Source organism: Pholcus phalangioides, unplaced genomic scaffold (assembly GCF_987345545.1).
Source record: "Pholcus phalangioides strain wild (caught in Gottingen) unplaced genomic scaffold, Ppha-v1.0 ptg000028l_1, whole genome shotgun sequence".
NCBI lineage: Eukaryota > Metazoa > Arthropoda > Arachnida > Araneae > Pholcidae > Pholcus > Pholcus phalangioides.
This window is the reverse complement of record NW_028301618.1, coordinates 2,777,631-2,800,209: the sequence shown is the minus strand read 5'-3', so window position 1 is coordinate 2,800,209 and position 22,579 is coordinate 2,777,631. Positions and strand designations below refer to the sequence as shown.

The following is a 22,579-nucleotide window of genomic DNA, read 5'->3' as shown; positions in this document are numbered from 1 at the left end:
ATGAGAGAAATAAAATAATTAATAAAGGAAATAATTCCAGAATTAATGAAATGAATTATTTAATCTTTTTTCACCTTTAGATGAGTTCTCTATCTTTTTTTTTAATCTTTAAAACGCAATATTTAGAGACCGAACTGTACATTTCTATGGTCAAACGAGCTTTGTTTTCACCGAGTCACGTAGTTTCCTTGCATTTGATGGCGCTGCAGTCGAGGCGGCTGGATGCTCCGTTCGGTAATATATGCTCGATGCAAGCCTCAGAATCTCTGTCGTCTGCTTCTCTCCAGGTTACTTGTTTTGGACGTCTCCTTGTGTCCTGAAAAAATAATTGAACTGGAAGTTCGAACTGTCAGTTCTGTTTGTGAGCTTGGCTTGTAGGGAACCGAACAAACCGACTTCTTGTCTGTCGTCTGCTCATTTAAGAGGGTCTTTGTTTCGGACGTCTCCTTATGCTCAGATAAAATAACCGAACTTTGAGTTTAAATTTCCAGTTCAGTTCATGAGTTTTATTTATAAGGAACTGAGCGGAATAAAGAATATAGTTTTTGTTACTTTAAACTTCATCATCACCACGTGAGTAACTTTTAAATTTGACATTAGATGACAGCACATTACCATAGAGTGGAGTGTGGGGAAAATTAACTTTTTACGATGTGTCCTGGATAAGCACATAGTCACAGAAAGAGAAACACAACTTTTGATCATCAGCCCGACGCATGCGCAATGGCGATACCACTACTTGCTCGCATTTTTTGCGCATGCGCTCTACTTGATTCATTACTTTTATTACCACGAGCATCACATGGGATTATTACTGTCTCTATTGACCCTGTTGATCGACGATTGGCTGTTGATGATGCAACTAAAATGAATAGGTTGCCGGCTGAAAGCAATTTGGTGCATGGTTGGCGTCAAAATTTCATTTTGTTCACACGCTGATCTTTCCGCCATTTCCTCCCTTTTTGCGCTTTTTTTTTTTTTATCGAGGATTTGTTTGTTTCGTAATTATGTCGTTCGATGACCAAAATAAACGGCCAACATCGGCTACTGTTAGTGCGTTCAGAACGTAAAAGTACGCGGCACAAAATATTCTTCGCAATCATCTGACTGAAAGCAATGGACAAGAAATTCAACGTGAGCAGCATGTATTTTCATCCATCCAAAGTGAGTTGATTCGTTTGTTAAAATTATTCGTTAATAAGAGTTGAAAATCCCGATTGAACAAATTGTGTAAAACTGCCGTTTCCATTCATTAATTCGAGGAAAATCGTTTTATCGGGGGTAACATCGATGCCGATATATGCACAGAAACTTCGTAAAAAAAATTCGTCAAATCCGGGAAATCATTGCACGACTCAATAGCCAGGGGCGTTCTAAGTGTATCACGGGCACCAGAGGCGTACACAGTGTAGGGGGACGTGCCCAAGGACGGGGGAGCGGGTCGAGTGGCCCGGGAGCTGGGACCAGGAGGGGGGGGGGTTCCAAATTCACCCTCTAACTATTTCTACATTGGCGTGCTAAAATGCCTGCTTGCCCCGGTTGACAAAGTATCTAGTTGAGCCCTGGCCTTGCCCCTCCCCAAGCTGACCAAAAATTAATTTATCGAACACTCCTGACAGCCCTCCATGCAAACAATTTTTCCTCCATCTGGCTAGAAATTGTTGCCCAGCAATAACCATGCTTACTGTCAAATTTAAACCAAATGTCACATTCATGCCGCTCTCCAGGACCCCAGTCCTACAGGGGCAGTGGGTTTGGTGAGACCAGGGGCCTCGAGCCAAATGTTTGGCCTCACAAGTAATGTACATTTATTTTGCATAATATTTTCCCTTTTAAGGCCTAGGGGCCTCCCAAGAAAATGTCAACCCTGGGGCACCAAGAAGGAGCGCTATGATCCCACACACACACACTGGGGTAGTCCCGTGCGTTAAGACGACTCTGTTACTGCTATCAAAATAACAGTATTCCCAGTATTTTAACTGTCATTCCAGGCAAATCGGGGAAGACTCCGGTTTTTTGAATGTTGGAGTCTCCATTCCCATCATGTGTTTTAAACCAAGGTTCAATGAGGATAACGTGATACATTCAAAAGACTGATATCAATTTATATCGAACAAATGAGCTAATTGGAATAAAGTAATGGTTTTCCCACTATAGGAAACATTGAAGAATTTGATAGTGATAATGAAAATTGAACATTTACATATTAATCTACTTCAATTACCAACCTTTAATACAAAATGCAGATAATGAATTCTGTACATTGTTTGATGCTTTCTGATACTGAAGAAAGGTCACTTTTGAATTATACAGGTAATTTTTGTAATTCTGTTGAAAACAGATGTTATATCAGGAATTGGTCACTAAAATTTGCCAAGCATGGTGGAAAATATGAATATTCTCTGCATGCTGATCTCAGTTACTGTTTCCTGGTGTGCTGGGAATGCAGTATTCGAATATTATAAAGCTGTTATTGCAATTGGCATATTTTTTGTTACTCACAATCAAACTGTCAGTGACTACAACTTTAAAATAACTGAAGAGTGAAGTTATGTCAGGCCTTAAAGCTTTAAGTAGTTTTTTAAATTTTCCTGGTCTGCATTGCAACTGCAAAGCTGTTAAGAAATTGAGGTATTTTGGGATGACCGTAATAAAGCAGATCAAGTTTGATGAGATATCTCGGGATTGTCACTGTGAAGGTTAACTGCGATTTTTGTGGGGGAGAGGACCAAATGTGATTTTTCTGCACCCGCCACTTTAGAATTTGATTGATGATTTTACACTTGTGTTTTTGTTTTCACCAAAAATTTGCCGCCCCTTTGAATTTGTTTTCCCCTTCGCCCTCCCCACCCCAGTTCTGGCTGTTCTGTGTTTTTGAAATGCATGGTTTTTGTTTGTTTTTTTAGATTTTAATCTTTGGTAAGGCAGTCAAAATATTTCTATCAAAAGCATCGGAATGACATAAAAGAAAGAATGTGTAAGGAGCCCTTTGTGTCATAGATCAGCAGATGCACTGGCCAGAGATGTTGCAAAAGTCAGGGTAGCAGAAAGATGAATTCCTGCTGAAATAATATTACTTGAAAATTCCAGAATGTTTCAAGTGCAGCACTAGAAAAGTTACTTGGGACACACCAATAATTCTCCTATCAAAGCAGAGAGGTAAGAAATTGCAAGTGACTTGATTTGTCGTTTTTTCCCCCTTTAATGCATCTTTTGTAGTTGTTGAGCTTATACCTCTGTTTAATATTTTATGTTGGCAGCAATGAGCCATTAACATGCTAATTAACACACCTAAATTTTTCTATATTCAATCCTTTTTTTTTCTCTTCAGAAATGCTAGACATGAAAATTACCGAGACAAACAATCTAAAAATCAATGTTATTTTAGAAATAATAGAAGCATGGCCTCCACTAGGGCCGGCTCAAGCTTAAATGCCATCCGGGTGCAAAGCCTCATGTGCCACTCTTGCTGCTGGAGGCAAGAGTCAAATCATTATACTGTTCTTAATTCTGTACCTCGGAACCACATATGATAGTATGGCTCTGAGGTATAGAATTTTGCCAGATAACTCAATTCACGTTTCAGCTCTTGTTGATGAGTCATCGTTGCTGACACTTTTTATAAATAGAAAATATAATGAGGTAACTTTTATTTAAAAAATTATTTTTAAGCCGTTTTTTAAGCCACAGGGGGGGGGGGTTGAAGGTTGCTTATGTCATCAACTGCCCCTTTTTGAAGATATGAAATATTCTAAGCTGCTGACGGGGGCAGGGGGGGGGGTCAGTGTTTTGCTGACAAGGGGGGGGTGTCAAAAATGGCTGAAAATCTGCTTACGTAATACTTGAATGGCCCCAGAGCCGTATTTACAGAGGGGCTTAGCAGGCCCAGGACAGCAAATTCAAGAAATAAATAGTCACAGGAAAATTAGTATAATGGGAGGAGGACTCCGCCTCTGCCCAGGGAGAGAGGGACTGAGTCAGCGAGTGACCAAAAATTGTGGCCTTGAGTTTGCAAGCATGTACAGGACCAAAGTAAACTCCATAGAGTTTTCAAGCATGTGAGTGATCAGGCAAAAAGTGAAATAGAGAAATCTAGGGACCAGGTGAAGAGGAAAAGAGGGATGAAAAAAGTAAGAACGGGTATGTTTACAGGTTGAGAAATACTGGCTGATACTGGGCTATAGCCCTGCAAATTTGAGAAATAAATGGTCAAGAAAATTTGACAAAGATGAGTGGAAGGTGGCAAAATTTTTGTAGCCCACAGTCAGCTAAACTGTAAATTTGCCTCTGGTCATGTGAATTTTTAATATTCAAGGTTTTAAAATTTTTTGATGTCCAACTAACGCCTAGGCTGCCGTCCCTTACAATCTGCTGCTCGGGTGCACCGCACCCCTTGTAGCCTTGCGTAAGCTACACGTGCCCCCCCCCCCCCCCACATTTGGCAGCAGTGCCCCTGACTGGCAGAGATGCCATTGACGCGTTATATAACGTGTCAAATACTCGGAATTTCGGAAAAGGAAGCGTAAAAATTTTGTTCACACGTCCTCCGCGATTCTTAGTTCTTAGAAGAAAAAAGTAAGAGAGGAAAAAGCTCCCAACTTTTTTTTACCGTGTATCGTGATCCCTCGACCTTGAAAAACTGGTTTTACTACTTTGTACACTACTGTATTGATATACCTGTGGGTTGTTGAAGATGAGGGATATTTTTGGTTGCTTCTCTAAATGAGGGGCCGTGTACAGAAGTTTCAAATTTCGGATTTTTATTACCCTGTAAATTTTTTCCCTTCCTGCTATATACGGGAAATTACGGTACTTTTGCGGTGATTGGCCGGCATTCAAAGAGCGTGTTTATACGGCGTAAATTTGTCTTGTTCCTACAATATTGCGAATGCGCGTTTTGTTTTGTTTTTTATCATAAAGGATTGGAACACCCTTTCAAATTGTAAAACCTTCCCGATACCGTGGAAAGAAACCGAATCTGTAAAAACTCGACCTTGAATATCTAGTTTTGTCATCTAGCTGCTATGCGGTAGTCACCATTTCGCATCGCAAAAATCATGGGTGTGTAAACAGAATCGGAGGGGGCACAAGGATCTAATTCTTCACAGATAGTATAAAATAAATTATTTTATTCCAATATTTTAATTCTCTACAAAAATATTTTTAATTTTTGATCTCTGGGAGGGGGGGGGAGGGAGAAAGAGGCCCCTTATAACTTCCCCCTAAATTTTGCTTTTCGTGAAAATCTGTGTTTGGAAATTGCGATTGCGCAATGGTAATAGACTAAAAATGTGATTTTTCTAAAGATTTCAAATTTGGTGAAAAAGCTTCTGGTTGCCATGGCGATCACACAGACCTACAACACGAATATGCATACATTGAACTTCAAATGCACGCATTACCAGATTGGAGAATAGAATACAGGACCACAACTGGGAGGGGCAGGCGGGCCTAGTGTCCTGGGTTCTGGACTAGAGCGGCGCACCAAATTCACACTTTATAACTGCTTGTTCTATATTATATGGGTGTGCCAAAATGTGTACTTGCCCCGTTTGAGAAAGTATCTAGTTGCGGCGCTAGATAGATAGCACCACCTACTGAACACAAAACACTCCAAATGCTGGGCACACACACATAAGCACACTTAAGTTTCTTCAACACAAATCTGACATAGCACCCACATTCAGGTGTTAAAATATGTATGTGGCAGTTAAATGGTGACAGATCAGAGTTGTGGACCATCCGGGAAGGAAAATAAAATCATTTTAGTAGGATAACCAAAGTATGAATAGGGAATCAGAAGATAAGTGTCTGGAGAGGAGAGAGAGAATCTGATTTGCTTTAAATTTGATCAGAAGATATGGAAAATGCTAAGATATTTTTAAAAAAATGTAAAATCAATCAGAAGGGAATTCATACATTGATTATTAGTAAATACATAAATGTGTGCATTCAACTGTTAATTAAAGTGAATCCTGCTTATAACGATTTTTAAAAACCGTCATAAAAAAACGTAATAAATAGGAAAACACTTTAAACAGGAAATCGCAATGAGAATTACTTATTGTTAGGACCATGAAAATAAGTTGTATCAAGTGGAAAAACATTCTAAATGGGAGAAACGTTATAAGTGGGATCGACTATATATTTGTTTTAGATTTATTACATGTGCGGAATTCCATACGTTAATCATTACACTTCACTTCTTAACTTCCATTCGGCATCAACTAAATAAAATCATTCTCTTGACAAGATTGTTTCTTCCGCTATAGATGGATGCATTTATTATGATGTGTTTCCAACTTGCATGATGTTGCTTAGTAATTTACACATTTTCATTGTTTCACATATTTAATGAGTTTTGGTAAAAAAAATAGACAAACACTAGACCTTTTCCACTTTTTGTATTGAAATGTAAAGTCCAACGGTATTTATGTTGGAACAACATATCTGTTATTTTGAATCAGCAATTAGTACGCAGAATTCAAGGCTTTATACAAAAAAACAGTTTGTTTTTTAATCAGGGCAACTCTTTAAGTGCTAAGTTTAACTCCCTATATTTCTTTACAATTTGTTTCCATGTACAAAATCTAGAAAAAGTGCAGAAAGAAAGCTGTTCTATATCTAGGGATTAAGTTTAAGTCTATATTTTATCCCAAAGATCTTCTACGCTTATTTTAATCAAGAACTTCACATTTCAATAACATGTATACCATATATACTAGGCTACTTTCACTTCAATATAAGTTATGAAAAGGGAAAACAGAATTTAAATCAAGCTGATTCAATTCACTTTCCCCCATAGCTCAAGGCTTGATAAATCCTAGTCGACGTGGCAACTGTAAAATTGGTATTTCCGTCTGAAATTCATGTGATTGCTAAAAGGGAGTTTTAATTTTAAGCAGGAGGATTTAAATTTAGTTTTTCTAAGGGTGACTCAAAATTTTCTGATTTCATTGCAGTGTGTCTTGCAACATGAGAAGAAGTAATTATGTCTCTGAAAAGTTGAAAAACATTATTTAGGACTGTTTTGAGGAAAAATCATGCTTGGGGTTTTTTTTTTTTCCTTTAAGCTAAAAATTTTTTTTAATTCAGTCATCAGGTGTTTAATTCATGTACCGTGTGTTCCATAGCTCCCTTGAGAAAGTTTTTCAAACAAAAACTGAATCTGGACAATTAACAGGGAACTGAAGTTTCTTTTTGATCATACATTTGTTTGCCTCCATTGGTGGAAGTTAATTGCAAAAGCAGCTGCACACGTACAGGGATTATAACGGCTAATAATAATCAGATAGCCTATCAATTTCATGTGCGAGCAAAAATCATCATCCAGATTACAGAAATGTTTGTCAGGGAGGGGAGTATTACACTTTCTAATCTTCTACATAGTTTTGCAGACAATGATCATTTGGGGAGGGAAAAAAGATATGGTTAAACCAATACCAAATGATAACATTATACATGATTCCAATAAACCGCGTCTACTGTATTGTGTAAGTAGAATTTTGGCCATTTAGCATTTTTTTTTGTTCCATGCATTGCTAAAGGGAAAAATGAGATGGCAGAACAGGTGAGACAATCTTTTTAGAAATAGCCCATCTCTTTTGAAACACTGTCTGTTTGCTCACCCTTGCTTGAGTTAAAACCCTATTCCCAGCATCAGCTCACTTGGGCAATTTGCCTGTTGTGGCCGTAGAGTTTGTATTTGTGTTATTAATTGTTACAATTGTTTTCATTCTCTTTCCAGATAAAATGAAAGCGGGCGTCTCTCTCCACAAAACACTAGATGATATCAGAGATTGGTTAGTTTCAGTTCTGGAGAGGAAATAATCACCAAAAAAGACATCAACAGGTGTTTGACACTTTTATGCTGAGAAAGTGAAAATGATCAAAAGTCCTTTGTATGTGCATAGTGGCTGCAGTCGTATACATTGTAAATGAACGTTAGCTGATATATATTTTTTTTTCATCAATAAATACTTCAGTTTCAATTTATTTTGTGATTTATTTACAAAAATGATGTGAAATTTCTATTGAACTCTCAAGACTTGCTACGATTTAGAGTGGGGGGGGGGATGGGTGCTTCTATAAGAGTGTTAGAGCTTTAAAATTCTTCTACACATATATCTGATGCCTATTTTTCATTACTGTTTTAATTTGTTTATATTCAACAGATCTTGGTTCTTAAATTTTGATGATATTCAAGAAGTGGAAAGACATTTAAAATGACATTGAATTTCAGAAATACAAAGGAATTTGTGTATCGCTTTCTGGCAGGAATGGTAGCCTATTAAAAAAAGAATGCTATTACCCTTTCAGACCTGACTTCAACAATAACACACCTACAGTCAGGGCTAAACTCACTAGATTAAAAATATCTACAGCAAGAAAAAATTTACCAAATTTTGTGCTTTCTGGGTTTTCAAAATGTCTAAGGGGGTCTATCCAAGTTATCTGATGGACGAAGGTAGTAGTTCTGTTCTTGACGAAATGCCAATGGATAAGGATATTTCTTACGTTGTGTGCTTATAGCAGGGTGTTCCGTGAACCCACAGTACCCATGAAATGAAGGTCACGAACTCTCCCAAATAATAATTAGTACATAGGAATATAAAAAAAATGAGGTGATTGTTTTCCCATCTCCAAGCCATCATTCCTCTAATAATTATAGTGATTAAAGCACAAAAATTAGGTGAAACGTGAAAGCAGAGAGAAGATTTTGAACAGCTCACAATTTATTCGCGTAATATTTCCTATACTTTAAGTGTAAAACCCCAAAGCATAATATAAAGGGTATTTTCTTTCGATATTTTTTTATAACTTTTGGGGAGAAGGCATGGGTCTTCTGAGCACCACCTTGTGTAGGCTTCTGCTTGTGGGGCTTAAATCCCAGAACTGTTGTTCTTATATATGTCAGCGGTTCTGCACTTTTTTTTCAATGTTGCACATTAGTAAGCATACACAGTAATGATTTAAAAAAGACCCCTTTGAATTAAAAATATGAACATACAAAATAAATGAAAAATTATAAAAATTCAGAATTGATAAAAGAGGAGATACCTGATTAAAAGCTAATGTGAGCGTTAATTCCAATAACCCAATTGTCGAAATTTTAGAACGAATGGAAAAAAATACGTAGTTAAAAATTTATGAGACGGACTGCAAATTGTGCAGTTGTGAAAATTGCATATTTTCGAGAAAAAAATTCGCGAATCAATAAAAGCCTCTTCAATTGTCCATCAATGCCGTAGCGAGGAAGGGGGTGAGGTTGGTTCCATCCCCCCTCGAAATGTAAGAAAAGGCCAATATATATGTAATAACATGGTACAATCGTCTGTTCTACTTTTTGTCACCCCCCCTTCCTCCGAAATTAATTTCTGGCTACGGCCGTAGGCAGAGTCGCAACTAAATGCTTGGGCACCCCCTTATCAATACCTTCTAGAGCAGAAGGCAGCAGCTTCTGCTCTAGACGGTATTGCCCTTATAATGTTGAAGGTGAGGTTAAAGGATGAAATTTTCGTCGCCACTGGTCCGTGGCACCGGACCAACTGTTCGCCCCTGGGGTCCATTGATCTAGTGGCTCTTTTATTGTTAAAACACCACTGATAAGAATAATGACGAAAATGTTTTCACTTCCAAGCTTACACGGACTAACTGGAATTTTTCCATGGACCCCCTCGCTTCAATTACCCTTATGCAATGGTGCTCAACCTTTGGGGGAAGAGTGGGCCGCTTTATTTGAAAATGTGTCGCGAGCCACTTAAATCATGTCGAAATATGCCTCGGAGGCCACTTGAGTGATCTAGAGCTAAGCCACGGGTAGCTTGAGTGATGTGAAACTGCATCGCAGGCCGTTCAAGTGCTCTGAAACTATGCCACACGTCCCTTAATTACTCTGGAACTGTGCCGCACATCACTTAATTGATCTGTAAATACGTCGTGGGTTACTTGAGTGGTTCATAAATGTGTCGCGGGCCACTTGAGTGTTGTGGCATTGTATCACTTGATATAAAATGTGAAGCGATATAAAATGTGCCGCGGATAATTAAATGATCTGGAAATATGTCGGGTCCACTCAAAAGTGTTCTAGAACTATGTCGTAGGTTGCTCAAGTGAACTGTGTATATGTCGCTGGTCCCTTGAGTGATATTAAACTGTGCCAAGAGTCATTCAAGTGCTCTGTAAATGTACCACGAGTCACTTAAGTGCTGTGCCACCGACCGTTTAAGTGTGCGCTGGAACTGTACGGCGGGTTACTCAAGTGATCTGTAAATTTTTACAAAATTAAGTTTGAGGTCGCGGGTCACATCAGATCACTCTGAGTGCCAAATTGGCCCGCGGGCCATGGGTTGAGCATGCGTAATGTAACAACAGCAGAGTGGTATTGAATGCACCCAATATCTCTCAGAGACAAAAATCCACTAAATGACTTTTACTAGAAATGACGTGATAACGGGAAATTTAAAATTTTCTCAGAGTTCTATGTAATTTTGTTCCGTAAAATACAGAGTACATGGTCATGAGGTTTCCCGACAGAGTTCTGTCTTAAAAGATAGCAACACAAAGTCATCTTAGCGACTTGTTTCAATGATGAAAAAGTGTGATTTCTTGCCAAATATGACAAACTGATAAGTCAGTTAAGGATAAGGATGCCTTTGTAACGGCTAGCACCGCAACACCGGTGCCTCTTCTGATCGTAGTTAATTTCTTTTGCTATGTCACTGCATTAGCAGTGCTTTCGTGTCATTCACGATTTTTTCCTTGTCAGATGGTCTTCTTATGTTTAGACCGAGTCTAAAAGCAACACGTTCATCTACATCTGGAGGCTCTTGTAGGTACATTTGGCAGCGGGACAATTCAGGACAGTGTAATAGGATGTGTTCTATGGTTTCCTCGTTCATCCTGCAGAGAGGGCATGTAGCGACCATGTTCACAGTGAACTTAGCAAGACGGTGGTTTGTCTCCAGTGAGCGAGTCCGAGCTTTGAAGAACAGTGTTGATGGAAGAGATCCATCATACGCGCTCTCCCAGGAATAGGCTAACTTCCTGCAATAGTAGTTCAATGATGATTTCTTTAGTACTTCTTGCCTCCACAATTCGTGGGCCTTCTTGCGAATCGATGTTTTAATTGCTTGACCTGGTCGCTGGATGTTTTGTAGCACTAGCGTGTTAAGATACTTTTTACCGAGGAAGTTGGTCCTTCGCCACCTGTATGTACTTTGGAGGAAATAGAAAGAGTAGATGAAGAGTTTTTTCACCACTCTACGATCATCCAGTGACCAAAGTCGGGCGACGTATGATAGTTTTGATCTTGCTTCCCTTACTTCAAAGGTGGAGATACCAACTTCACCTTGAATTGCGCACGTTGCTGCGAGTGAGGTCGCTCCGAGGGCGAATCTACAAACCGAGGTCTGAGCAGCTTCCTTCTGGTTGTTTGGTCCAAGACCAGAACTGCATCTGCACAAGAAAGAGATGGTACCGCCACGGCCTTCCATAGAAGTCTTGCAACCTCATATCTGTTGTAGGAGTAGAGTGCTCTACTTTTGATGAGCCCCTGGAATTTTAAGGCTTTTGTGGTCAGATCCCGGTTGTGGGTCTTCCATATTCCCGGGCCAGCACTGATCTTGACTCCAAGATATTTGTATTCATTGCAGGGATCTACAGTGATGTCGCCAAGGTGGAAGGTTGTTTCATTGGATCTGGGAGCGAGATCTTCAGTACTGACCAGATGTATAATTTTACATTTGCCTGCGGAAAACTGCAACCCCTGTGTTTCGGCAAATGTATATGTTACGTCCAGCATCCGCTGCATCTCCTCAGCATTGTCGGCAATAAGCACAATATCATCGGCAAAAAGCAGAGCTGGCATCCTCATAGGTCTCGGGTCATTATTGGTGAAATCGTCGAATTTGAAACCACAACCTGATCTTAGTAGAAGCTTTTCCAGGTCAGACATTATAAGGATGAAAAGCAGAGGTGACAACACGCATCCCTGGCGGACTCCTTTTTGACAAGTTATCTCGTCGGTCACAATATCATTCCATCGTACTTTTATTTTATCGTTAGTGTATATGTTTGCAATGAGTAATACCATCTCATGAGGAACTTGGCATGCTAAAAGTTTTCTGTAAATATTAATTCGTTGAATGTTGTCATAGGCACCTTTGATGTCTGAAAAAACCAGGAAAAGGTCGTTCTTTGCTTTCCTTGAAATTTCAATAGCTGTCATCAAGCAAAAGAGGTGATCTTCCAATCTTCCGCCTTGCCTGTAGCCAGCCTGAAGGTCTCCAAGAGCTTCCAAGTGGGTCTCAAGACGATGTTTAATTATTTGCATGAAGACTTTGTAGATTGTGCATGTAATGGCTATCGGACGATAGTTTTTCAAGTCTGTGGTGGAAGTTTTATTTCTTTTGTGTATCAAACTCACTGTTGCTGTTTTCCATGTAGATGGAACGGTTCTTGTAGAAAGAAATCTGTTAAATTCTTTTCGCAAAGATTCCTTCTGTTCTTCATTCAAAGCTTTCCACAGCTCGGCAGGGATCTCATCTGGGCCTACAGACTTTCCATCCTTGAGTGATGAGAGTGCTTTTTGAAATTCTGCTTTCGTGATGGTTTTGAGCAGCTCCATATTGGCCCGCAATGGACAGTAAGGAATCGTGGGATGGTCCTCTATATGATGTTGCTGGTCTAATTGGAATTTGCTTCGGAAGAAATCTTCGATATGTTTAGCTACGTCTTCTTTTTCGGTAATAACAGCTCCGTTCTCCAAAACAAGTCTACACTCCGCGTCTTTCCTGTCTCGCGTCTTAAGATGGGACCAAAACTTTTTTCCAGCTTCACGACCTCCTTTTTTGATTTTGTCCATCAATTCTTGATTGAACGCCTTGATTTTGTGTTGGACCAGTATTTTGCATTCACATTTGTATCGAAGATATTGTCGCCATAGTGCGGTTATGTGGTTTGAAGCCATCCCCATCTTTACTGCTTGTCTATGACGTCTTGACGCGTTCCTTCTTTTCTCTACTGCCTCCAAAACATCCCTGTTGAACCATTTCCTGTTGTTTTTATGATTTACCCTCGCTAAAGTGAGATTTGCAGTAATAGTAATATCTTCACAAAGTCTTGTGTAATTTTGCGGTTGCCTGATGGAAAGCTCGTTGGCAAAATTTTCTTTTCGGCATTGGTCTGTGAAATCATAGCGGGGTTGTTGACATCGCTTTTTGGCTGAACTTTTGGGTCTCCTTATATTTAACGAGAGGTCTACATACACCAAATTGTGGTCACTTCCATTTTCATGTTTACGGTGTTCATCAATTTTCAGCAGACGTACCCTGGGGAGAAGATCATCAGTTGACAGGAAGTAGTCCACACAGGTCGCCTGGCAGTTCCTTTGCCATGTTTTCCTACCATGAGTTTTAGGATGAAGATTGAGTATGTTGAGCGCATTTCTTTCCGTGAATTCCAAAAAGGGGGGAGTTCTTTCATTAGGCTCATCTCCTAAGACTAGTAAATGGGCATTGAAGTCCCCGCCGATAAGACACGGCGTGGTCTCACAGCTGGCTTTACGTGACACGTCCCCAAGCTTACTCAAGACTTGTCTATTCCACTCAAGATTCGATGGGGAAAGATATACAACAGCTATTCTTAGAGGAGAGTTGTCGTCTAGGACTATATCAACTGCTAGTAGCTCACTACATCCGACATCGTCACATCTCACATGCTTGATGTGAGAGCGCATCATGGCTCCCACTCCTCCACCTCTAAGCGCATTTTTTTCCCTGTTTCTACCCAGCCAGTTCCATCCAGGCCAAACAGGTGGGCAAACCTCCTCTCTAAGGTGTGTTTCTGTGAAAAGAATAATATCGACGTCCAAAAATTCACATATCGTTCTCGTTTCACTCCAACGTAGCTAATTGCACCCATTAATGTTCCATAGAGCGATGCGTATTGATTCTACTTTCTCAAAATTATTGTTTAGCCTTGCCTGCTCATCAAATGGTTCTTCTCTCAGTCCGTTCGGCAGTATGGTTCCCGAAGCGCTAGTGTTAGGGAAAACACTTTTGCTTGACTAAAGTCTCCTCTTCCACCTGTTCATCTTCCTCAATAACTTCTTTCACACTAGTACTAGAATTAATCTTCGTTGGGACTTTGGTTTCCTCAGCTTTCTTTTTCAACCATCGCTCGCGCCTTTGAACTCTCTGGTTATAAGTTAAATCTGGCATCAGGTATATGTTCTGCATTAATTCTCCCGCTTCTTTCAGTTTAGGGGCGCGGTGTAAGATGCTTTGTTTGCTCCATCTACTTATAACTTTGACGCGAAGCGGCTTAGGTTTTCCCACATTTGTGCTTCTGTGGTATCCAACTCTTTCAACGTAGCATATTTCCGGTGCAATATCTAGAGCAGACCATATTTTGGTGAGCTCTTCTTTATCATCTGCGGCAGTTCCCCTCCCTGGGACACCAAAAGCTATAAGGCAATCAGACCTTCTTTCCCGGTCTCTCATTTCACGATCAAAGCTGCTATCTCTTTCCCCAACAGCCAATCGTGTCACTGTGCCTTTTGGCATTAACGGCTCGTCCTATTTCGTTCTCACGTGTTCTTTTTTCAATCTTCAATCGTTGCAATCTTTATACATATTTATTATTATTTGCACTTATTTAGCTATATTTTGATTGTACTTACGCTAAATACCGTAATTATTATTATTTGCGTTTATTCACTGTCACTAAATTTTTGATTTCAAATAATCTGATAATATGCCTTAATGATACGTTTTACATGATAGTACAATAAATGCACTGAGAAAAATTTGAAAATTAAAATTAAATTTCATTATAAAATGTGATAAATTTTATCAGATTTTTTCTGGTTACAACATGGTGCAGAGGGAAGCCATATCACACACTGGCAACTCTGTAAAATTCATTCTGTAATCATATCTGTAGTGCGCGTGCGCAAAAAATGAATCAAAACTACTGTTTCTCTGACTAAAGTTTTGTGTTACCTGGCGTCTGCTGGTGTGGAGAGTGTTTTTAACTTTGTTTTGGATGTCTTCTTGACGTGCGTCTGCAGCCTGCGGTCAAAGCCGCTTGAAAGGTAAACTCTTAATGCAGCTTTGCCTGCGGTAGACCCAAAACCAACAACCAATCAAAAAGCATCATTTTTACGTCACCAAAAAGGGAGATCCCCTCCCTTCCTCGCTTAGCGGTGACTTGTCCTACTTGGCGACTTGTATCAAGGTTTCTAGAATATATAAAGGACTTGTATGTCATGTTGGCGAGAGAAATTTGTGGCGTCTGTAAAAAAGGATTTCAAAAGTAAATCCCCCCCTTATTAAGGAAACACGTGAGAAATGTCCACAAAATTTTATGTGAAGGTTCCATTTCTTGCTTTTCAGGTAATATCTAATAACTTTTTAGCTATATTTACGGCCATTGTCTTGCTGGAACATCAGTAATCACAACATGTGTCACAACGTGAATGTGGTTATGAAATACCTTTTTATTACGAAACTTGTCCCTTATCGTTTTTTCCCCAGAATCTAGAGGGCCGATATCTTCAGCAGAGAAAGCACTTTCACCTTCGTGTTCAACAGAAAAGAAACCAATAATACCTCATATGTGTGCATTATATATCACCGCTTTGTACCTTGGATTGCTTCTCTCGTCAATGATTGGCATTTTTACTCTCCTTCTCACTTGCCCTTCTGTAATTAAGGGGCCGTTCAAGTATTACGTAAGCAAATTTTTAGCCAATTTTGAATCCCCCCCTTTGTCAGCAAAATTTCGTCATCAGCTCTGCCCCTTGAAATCCAACTCATATTTTCATAAAGGGTGGTTGATGACGTAAGCATTATCCAAACCCCCCCCCTCGTCAGCAAATCGGAACCCCCCCCCCCAATCGATGATGACGTAATACTTGAACGGCCCCTAAATGATAACGACTTTTTTTTTTCGCTTGGAAGACAGCCAATGTTCTATTCCCAACTTCAAAGCGCGAATATGCGAGCCGATCTCCCCCTTGAAAAAGTCTCGCCACAGCGAGCAACAGACCTACAAACATTACAAATGTAATTCAATCATAACACATCACTCACTTCACTTCTGAAATATAGATGACAGCACTGACAAATCAAACACAACACTACATACGCACTCAGACTGTTACACTTCCGGCACAGCTCACTAGGTAATAAATCACCCGTAGTTGGTGATAGACCTGAGTTGTGCTCGGTTTGAGAGTGTGTTCTGGCTAATCCTGTCATAAATTCATATTAAATAAGAATTAATTATTTCTTTATTTATCAAAACACTTTCGATCCGTCCAAAAACGAAAACTCCACACAATTCCAAAAATAAACAAATTTCAGCTACGGGTGTCGATAAATATCTTCCTTCTGCTTTACATATGTCAACGTCAGAGCAGTGCATGCAAATTAACTGGCGCTGCAAGCATTATTGAATTTGTCAGAAGACCTTTGAGCGCTACTGTTCACATCTTTAGTTGCAACTGCGTGTATTACACTTATACAATTTTCTTCGCTTTTATTTCTACAACCTTTCATGAAAATTATTGTTTAATACACTAGCTCCTCGGACCCTTTTCGGAGTCAGTAACAAACACTAACTGTTTTGCATTTAGCGTAAGAGGAGATCAGTGCGAACGATAACCCAGCTACAAAACAAATTATGCTCCCCCAAGCAACCACAATTTGTACACGGGAGTCTCGCTGCAGTGTTGAACGTAGAGCATGTGTTTTGATTAGCAACTTATCGCCAAACACGAGAGTTGATTGTATATTTAGGTGAAATCGCCAATGTTTTGAATGACGCTCTCTGGAAAAAAAACCTATGGGCGATTTCGCTTTTATTTTCTCATGACGGGCGCCCGAGGCGACCCTCCAGGGATGTTTAATATCCGCTTTGAGAGCAAATGAACCTGAACTTGATTACGCCAGGATTTAAGAATGCATCTCATTTTCCGTGTGTAACCGTTTAAAAGAAAAATGTTATGAAGAAAAACCGAACACCCTGTCAAATAACAGGATATAAAAGGGCGGTAAATAATGTTTATACAGATATCGAGGTGTAGATTCGAACCCAAGACCCACACTGCTACAACACATCACGCTACCGACACCATCGAACTGCAAGTAGAGACATAGTGTGAAGTAGGCCTATATAAAATTTAAACATTCGCTAGTCGGTGCCAATTGAGAGTAGGAACCTATTTTTGATATTCTGAAATTGAGAAGCGGCTCGCTGCAGTGTCGAAGATGCCGGAATGAGCATGAATATCCCAAACCGAGAACCGAACCCAGACTTGCATAAGCGAAGGGTGGCTCGATAACCACTCGACCGATAGGTGGCAAATGTTCCTTCCGTATTTGAAATCTTAATTTCCCGTATTTTTCGGGAGGAAATATGGTCAGCCGATATTAAACTATCAAGTAGCTTTCATACGCCGGGCCGGCCCAGGCCAGGATTTTTTTTCGCGCCCCCTCCCCGAGATTATCATACCCGACAGAGTTTGTATGTGCAGTAAAACCTCGCTACAACGACAATCGACAAGAAATACCTCTACGATGATATTTTTTCCAAATCTTGTTACCAATTGCCTAGTGTGATGTTAGACCATCGATACAACGATATATCCTGTACTACGATAAACCCCCCCCCCCCTATAACGATATTTTTTAGGAGATTTTTGAAATCACTACAAAAAAACGATATTTTTTTTAATATTTTGCTCAAAATCGTTTTGAATTTGATTTAGACTTCGTCACTGCTTCTTCGCTCAATAGCTCTGCTTACCGTTCTTTTGGGACATCACTGTACGATTCATCAGGCCCCTCGTTTGGGGGGGTCGGGAGGGGGGCGCCTTTTGAAAATACACAAAATTATATACGTACAAATATATATACATTGAGTGCATGTCTTTGCCACCCGGGAAAAAAATGAGATTTATTTGAAATTTTCGAGAATTTGCCCAGTAGGGCCTCAGAAAAATCACTTGGCCCGGGGGGCCCATGATGTTCTTAAGACGGCCCTGAGTCTGGTGCCCCGGGCGCTGAACCAGAAGGGGGCGCCGAATTATTCGAAAACATCCCAGAGCATCCATTTAGATTTTTTTTCGATGGTTTAAACCAGTTTAAGTCAAAAACCCAACCCAAGAGCGCATCTTAACAAGTACAGAAAGTCAAGGGAAATGAAAGATGAATCAAATCAATACAAAATCCAGACACCCTTTAACTGTTTCTCCTACATCAAGGGGCGCCAAAATGCCGGCTTGCCCCGGATGACAAAGTATCTAGTTGCGGCCCTGCCATGATTATCCGAATATTCAGAGGGAGGGAGAAAGAAAAGGTCACAAGGTAAGTGCGTACCCCTGTAGTTAATGAACCATTTCTCTGAATTCTTCGCACACATTGTAAATAACGCTCCTCAGTACTAAGTACTTATCCGTTAAGCCTATACATTAGCGAACGCAGGGGGGTGGGGGGTTGGATGATGCTTACGTCATCAACCACCCTTTATGAAAATATGAAATATTTTTAATTGCATCTTACTCGGTGTGCCAAAAACGAGAAAAACCTTTCGATAGTTTGTGGGCACTTGAAGTGACATCCCCTCCCCTATTGATAAGTGCCCTACAGAGACACTTTAGTGATCTCTAAATGTTTCAGGCCGCGGATCCAAGTGATCTGGAAATGTGTCCGGACCGCTTAAGTGCTCTGGAACTGTGCCACGCATCATTAAAGTGATCCGTAATTATACGCCACGGATCACTTAAATAATCTGAGAATGTGCCGGGGGTAACTTGAGTGATGTAGAATCGCACTGGGGACCACTTAAATGCTCTAAAACTACGTCACATGCCACTCAAAGGAATGTGCCACGGGTCATTTAAGTGATCTGAAAATGTGCCACGGGCCGCTTAAATGATCTTGAAAATGTGCCACGGTCCACTTAAATGCTCTGGGATTGTACCACGGGATACTTAAGCTATCTGTAAAAATGTGCCGCTTAGTTCATTTTTACGAAATTGAGTTTGAGGAGGGCAGGCCGCACCAGATAATCCCCAGGACCATATTTGGTCCACGGGCCAAGGGCCTTTATGCGATTTATCATTATATGGGTTAGACCGTGGGTCGCAATGAATTTATTAAAGATAAATTTTGCGTTCAAAAGCCTTCAAATAACATTGGAATCAACAGAAATTGATTATAATAACATAAAGGTATTTTCTTCCGAAATTTTAATTAACAAAAATATATTTTGCATTGAAAAAATAAATTTTTGATCGTCGGGGGAGGCACGAGCCCCCACCCTCCTAGGTCCCCCCCCCCTCCGTTTGTGTCTCTGATCTCACCAATATGCGTCATAGGATTCAGAGAGACAGAGCTGATGACGAAATTTCGCTGACAAAGTGGGGGGAGGGGGGTCAGAGTTTTGCTGACTTTTGCTGACAAGGATCCAAGCCCCTAGGCTTGGATCCCCCCTACCCAGTCTGATTTCTCACGGCCCTTTCTATAGTTAATTTATAGCGTGAAAAAGCCAAAAGATCACGAGAATTGTCCCGGGCTCTTGTAGGGGGCCATGGGTGAGGGAACCAAAATGCACGCATGCCGCCTTGTAATAGAGTACAGGGGCGGCACTTGGCCAGGCTACCTATTGCGGCTACACGGGGCACCGCTCCAGAGGGGTGCTAAATCCGAGGTGAATGGTTAAAAAAAAAAAATTCCATTGATCGAAAAAAATCAAACCGCAAAATACGAAATTAAGGGGCGAAAATTTTTTTTTGTTAGGAATTGTTTAGATACATTGTGAGGGAGGGGCGTGACCTTCCAAGGGTAGGGCTGACAGGGCTCCAGCTTGAGGCCCGGGACTAAACCTTTATAACTTTTCTTTTTTTTCACTCTATAAATTAACTGTAGGAGGGGCCCCCACGGAAAATCTGGCATAGGCCCCACGGAACATTCCAGCCTGGGGGGGCCCTGACGCAGAAGGTAGTGGCTATGGGGAGTGGGAGGGGGGGCAATAGGTACGAGGTCGCAAAAAAATGTCCCACATGGGTACAGATTTTGTCTCGAGCCGCCCACATAGCTTACATTCTTGTTTCTGGTATTACGGTCAGAGGCCCTGTGTATTTTCTCAACGTTTCCGTTGTCGAGGTACACAGTACGACTCAAATCTCGCCACAGAGGCTACAAACCTACAGACCTACAAACAGTACAAATATGTTAGATGTGTCATAACACATCACTCACTTCACTTCTGAAATATACATGGCAGCACTGAAAAATCAAACAACAATACATATGCACTCAGACTGTTAGGTACACACACACACACACACAGTTACACTTCCGGCACAACTGACTAGGTAGTAAATCCCCCGTACGGGGCCGTTCAAGTATTACGACATCATCGGGGGGGGGGGATGGTTTCCGATCTGCTGACTTTTGATGACAAGGGGGGGGGATTGTATAATGCTTACGTCATCAACCACCCTTTATGAAAATATGAGTTAGGATTCAGAGAGGCAGAGCTGATGACGAAATTTTGCTGGCAGGGGGGGGGGGTGGGTCAGCGTTTTGCTGACAAGGGGGGGGGGGTCAAAAATAGCTAAAAATTTGCTTACGTAATACTTGAACGGCCCCTAACTGCAAACTTGACAAGCAGGCATGTTCAATCTTTTTATTTGTTACCCCTTTGAAAAGCCCATATGAGTAGCTTCTGTGGAGAAAGTACAAAATGAAAAAGAATGGCTAGTTGCTGGCATTCTCTTGCTGCGGTATAGAAATTAAGCCTAAGAGAATGTTCCATACAATTTACAGTAGTAATAAATTATTAATACTCCCTTTGTATTAAATTATTTAATACAAATGAGAAGAAATTACCATTGAGAAGAAATATAAAACCCTATTTCTCCTCTCAGGTGAAAACAAACACGATCCCCCGTTATTTTCTTACGGCATCCACAGGAATTTAAAACAATAAATGAAAGAAATAATTTCAGCATCGAGGAGATAATTCCAGAATCAATGAAAGGAAATATTCTAGAATTAATGTAAGGGTGGCCCCTTACAATAATTCACCCCTTAAGGGCGGCCGTTCAAGTATTACGTAAGCAAATTTTTAGCCATTTTTGACACCCACCTCCCCCTCCTTGTCAGCAAAAGTCAGCAAAACGCTGACCCCCCCCCCCCCCTTGTCAGCGAAATTTCGTCATCAGCTCTGCCCCTCTGAATCCTAACTCATATTTTCATAAAGAGTGGTTGATGACGTAACCATTATCCGGACCCCCCCCCTTGTAATCAAAAGTCAGCAAATCAGAAACCCCTCCCCCCCCCATCGATGAAGACGTAATACTTGAACGGCCCCTAAGAGATAATTTCAGCATTGATAAAGAAAATGATAATTCCAAAATTAATGAAAGATAATTTCAGCATTAATGAAAGTGATAATAATAAAATTAATCAAAGATAAATCCAGAATGAAGGAAAGAGAAAATTCCAAAATTAATGAAAGAGACAATTCCAGAATTAATGAGATATATATATAATTTCAGAATCAATAAAAGAAATAATTTCAGCATTAATGAAAGAAACAAATCCAGAATTGATGAAAGCAATTATTCCAGAAGCAATGAGAGAAATAAAATAATTAATAAAGGAAATAATTCCAGAATTAATGAAGTGAATTATTTAATATTTTTTCACCTTTAGATGAGTTCTCTATCTTTTTTTTTAATCTTTAAAACGCAATATTTAGAGACCGAACTGTACATTTCTATGGGCAAACGAGTTTTCACCGAGTCACGTAGTTTCCTTGCATTTGATGGCGCTGCAGTCGAGGCGGTTGTATGCTCCCTTCGGTAATATATGCTCGATGCAAGCGTCAGAATCTCTGTCGTCTGCTTCTCTCCAGGTTACTTGTTTTGGACGTCTCCTTGTGTCTTGAAAAAATAATTGAACTGGAAGTTCGAACTGCCAGTTCTGTTTGTGAGCTTGGCTTGTAGGGAACCGAACAAACCGTCTGTCGTCTGCTCATTAAGAGGTTCTTTGTTTTGGACTTCTCCTTATGCTCAGATAAAATAACCGAACTTTGAGTTCAAATTTCCAGTTCAGTTCATGAGCTTTGTTTATAAGGAACTGAGCGGAATAAAGAATATAGTTTTTTTACTTTAAACTTCATTATCACCACGTGAGTAACTTTTAAATTTGACATTAGATGGCAGCACATTAGAGTGGAGTGTGGGGAAAATTAACTTTTTACGATCTTACCTGGCGTCATGAGTAGGGTGACCATACGTCCCGTATTTCCCGGGACAGTCCCGGTATTTTCTGTTTTTCCGGCCGTCCCGACTTTTTGGCAAAAGTGTCCCGGTTTTTCCCGTATTTCACACGAAGCCTACTTGAATTTTTATTCTTTATTGAAGTCAAAGATTTAAATTATTTTTCAACTCAAATTATTTTATGATAATTACAACTATATATGGGAATATTAATCTCCCACATTTGCCTTGGTAAACTTTTTTTTTTTTTCGTGGAATGCATTTTAATCCACTGCAATT

At 40.1% G+C, this 22,579-nt stretch overlaps 1 long non-coding RNA gene across 1 annotated transcript; it reads left to right on the top strand.

The window, feature by feature from the left end:
• Window positions 1-881: 881 nt before the first annotated feature.
• On the top strand, window positions 882-7,991 carry LOC149067758 (uncharacterized). The gene is made up of 3 exons (XR_016195262.1): window positions 882-1,164; window positions 2,907-3,159; window positions 7,748-7,991. It is a non-coding gene; the product is annotated as an uncharacterized LOC149067758 (long non-coding RNA).
• The last annotated feature ends 14,588 nt before the right edge of the window (window positions 7,992-22,579 follow it).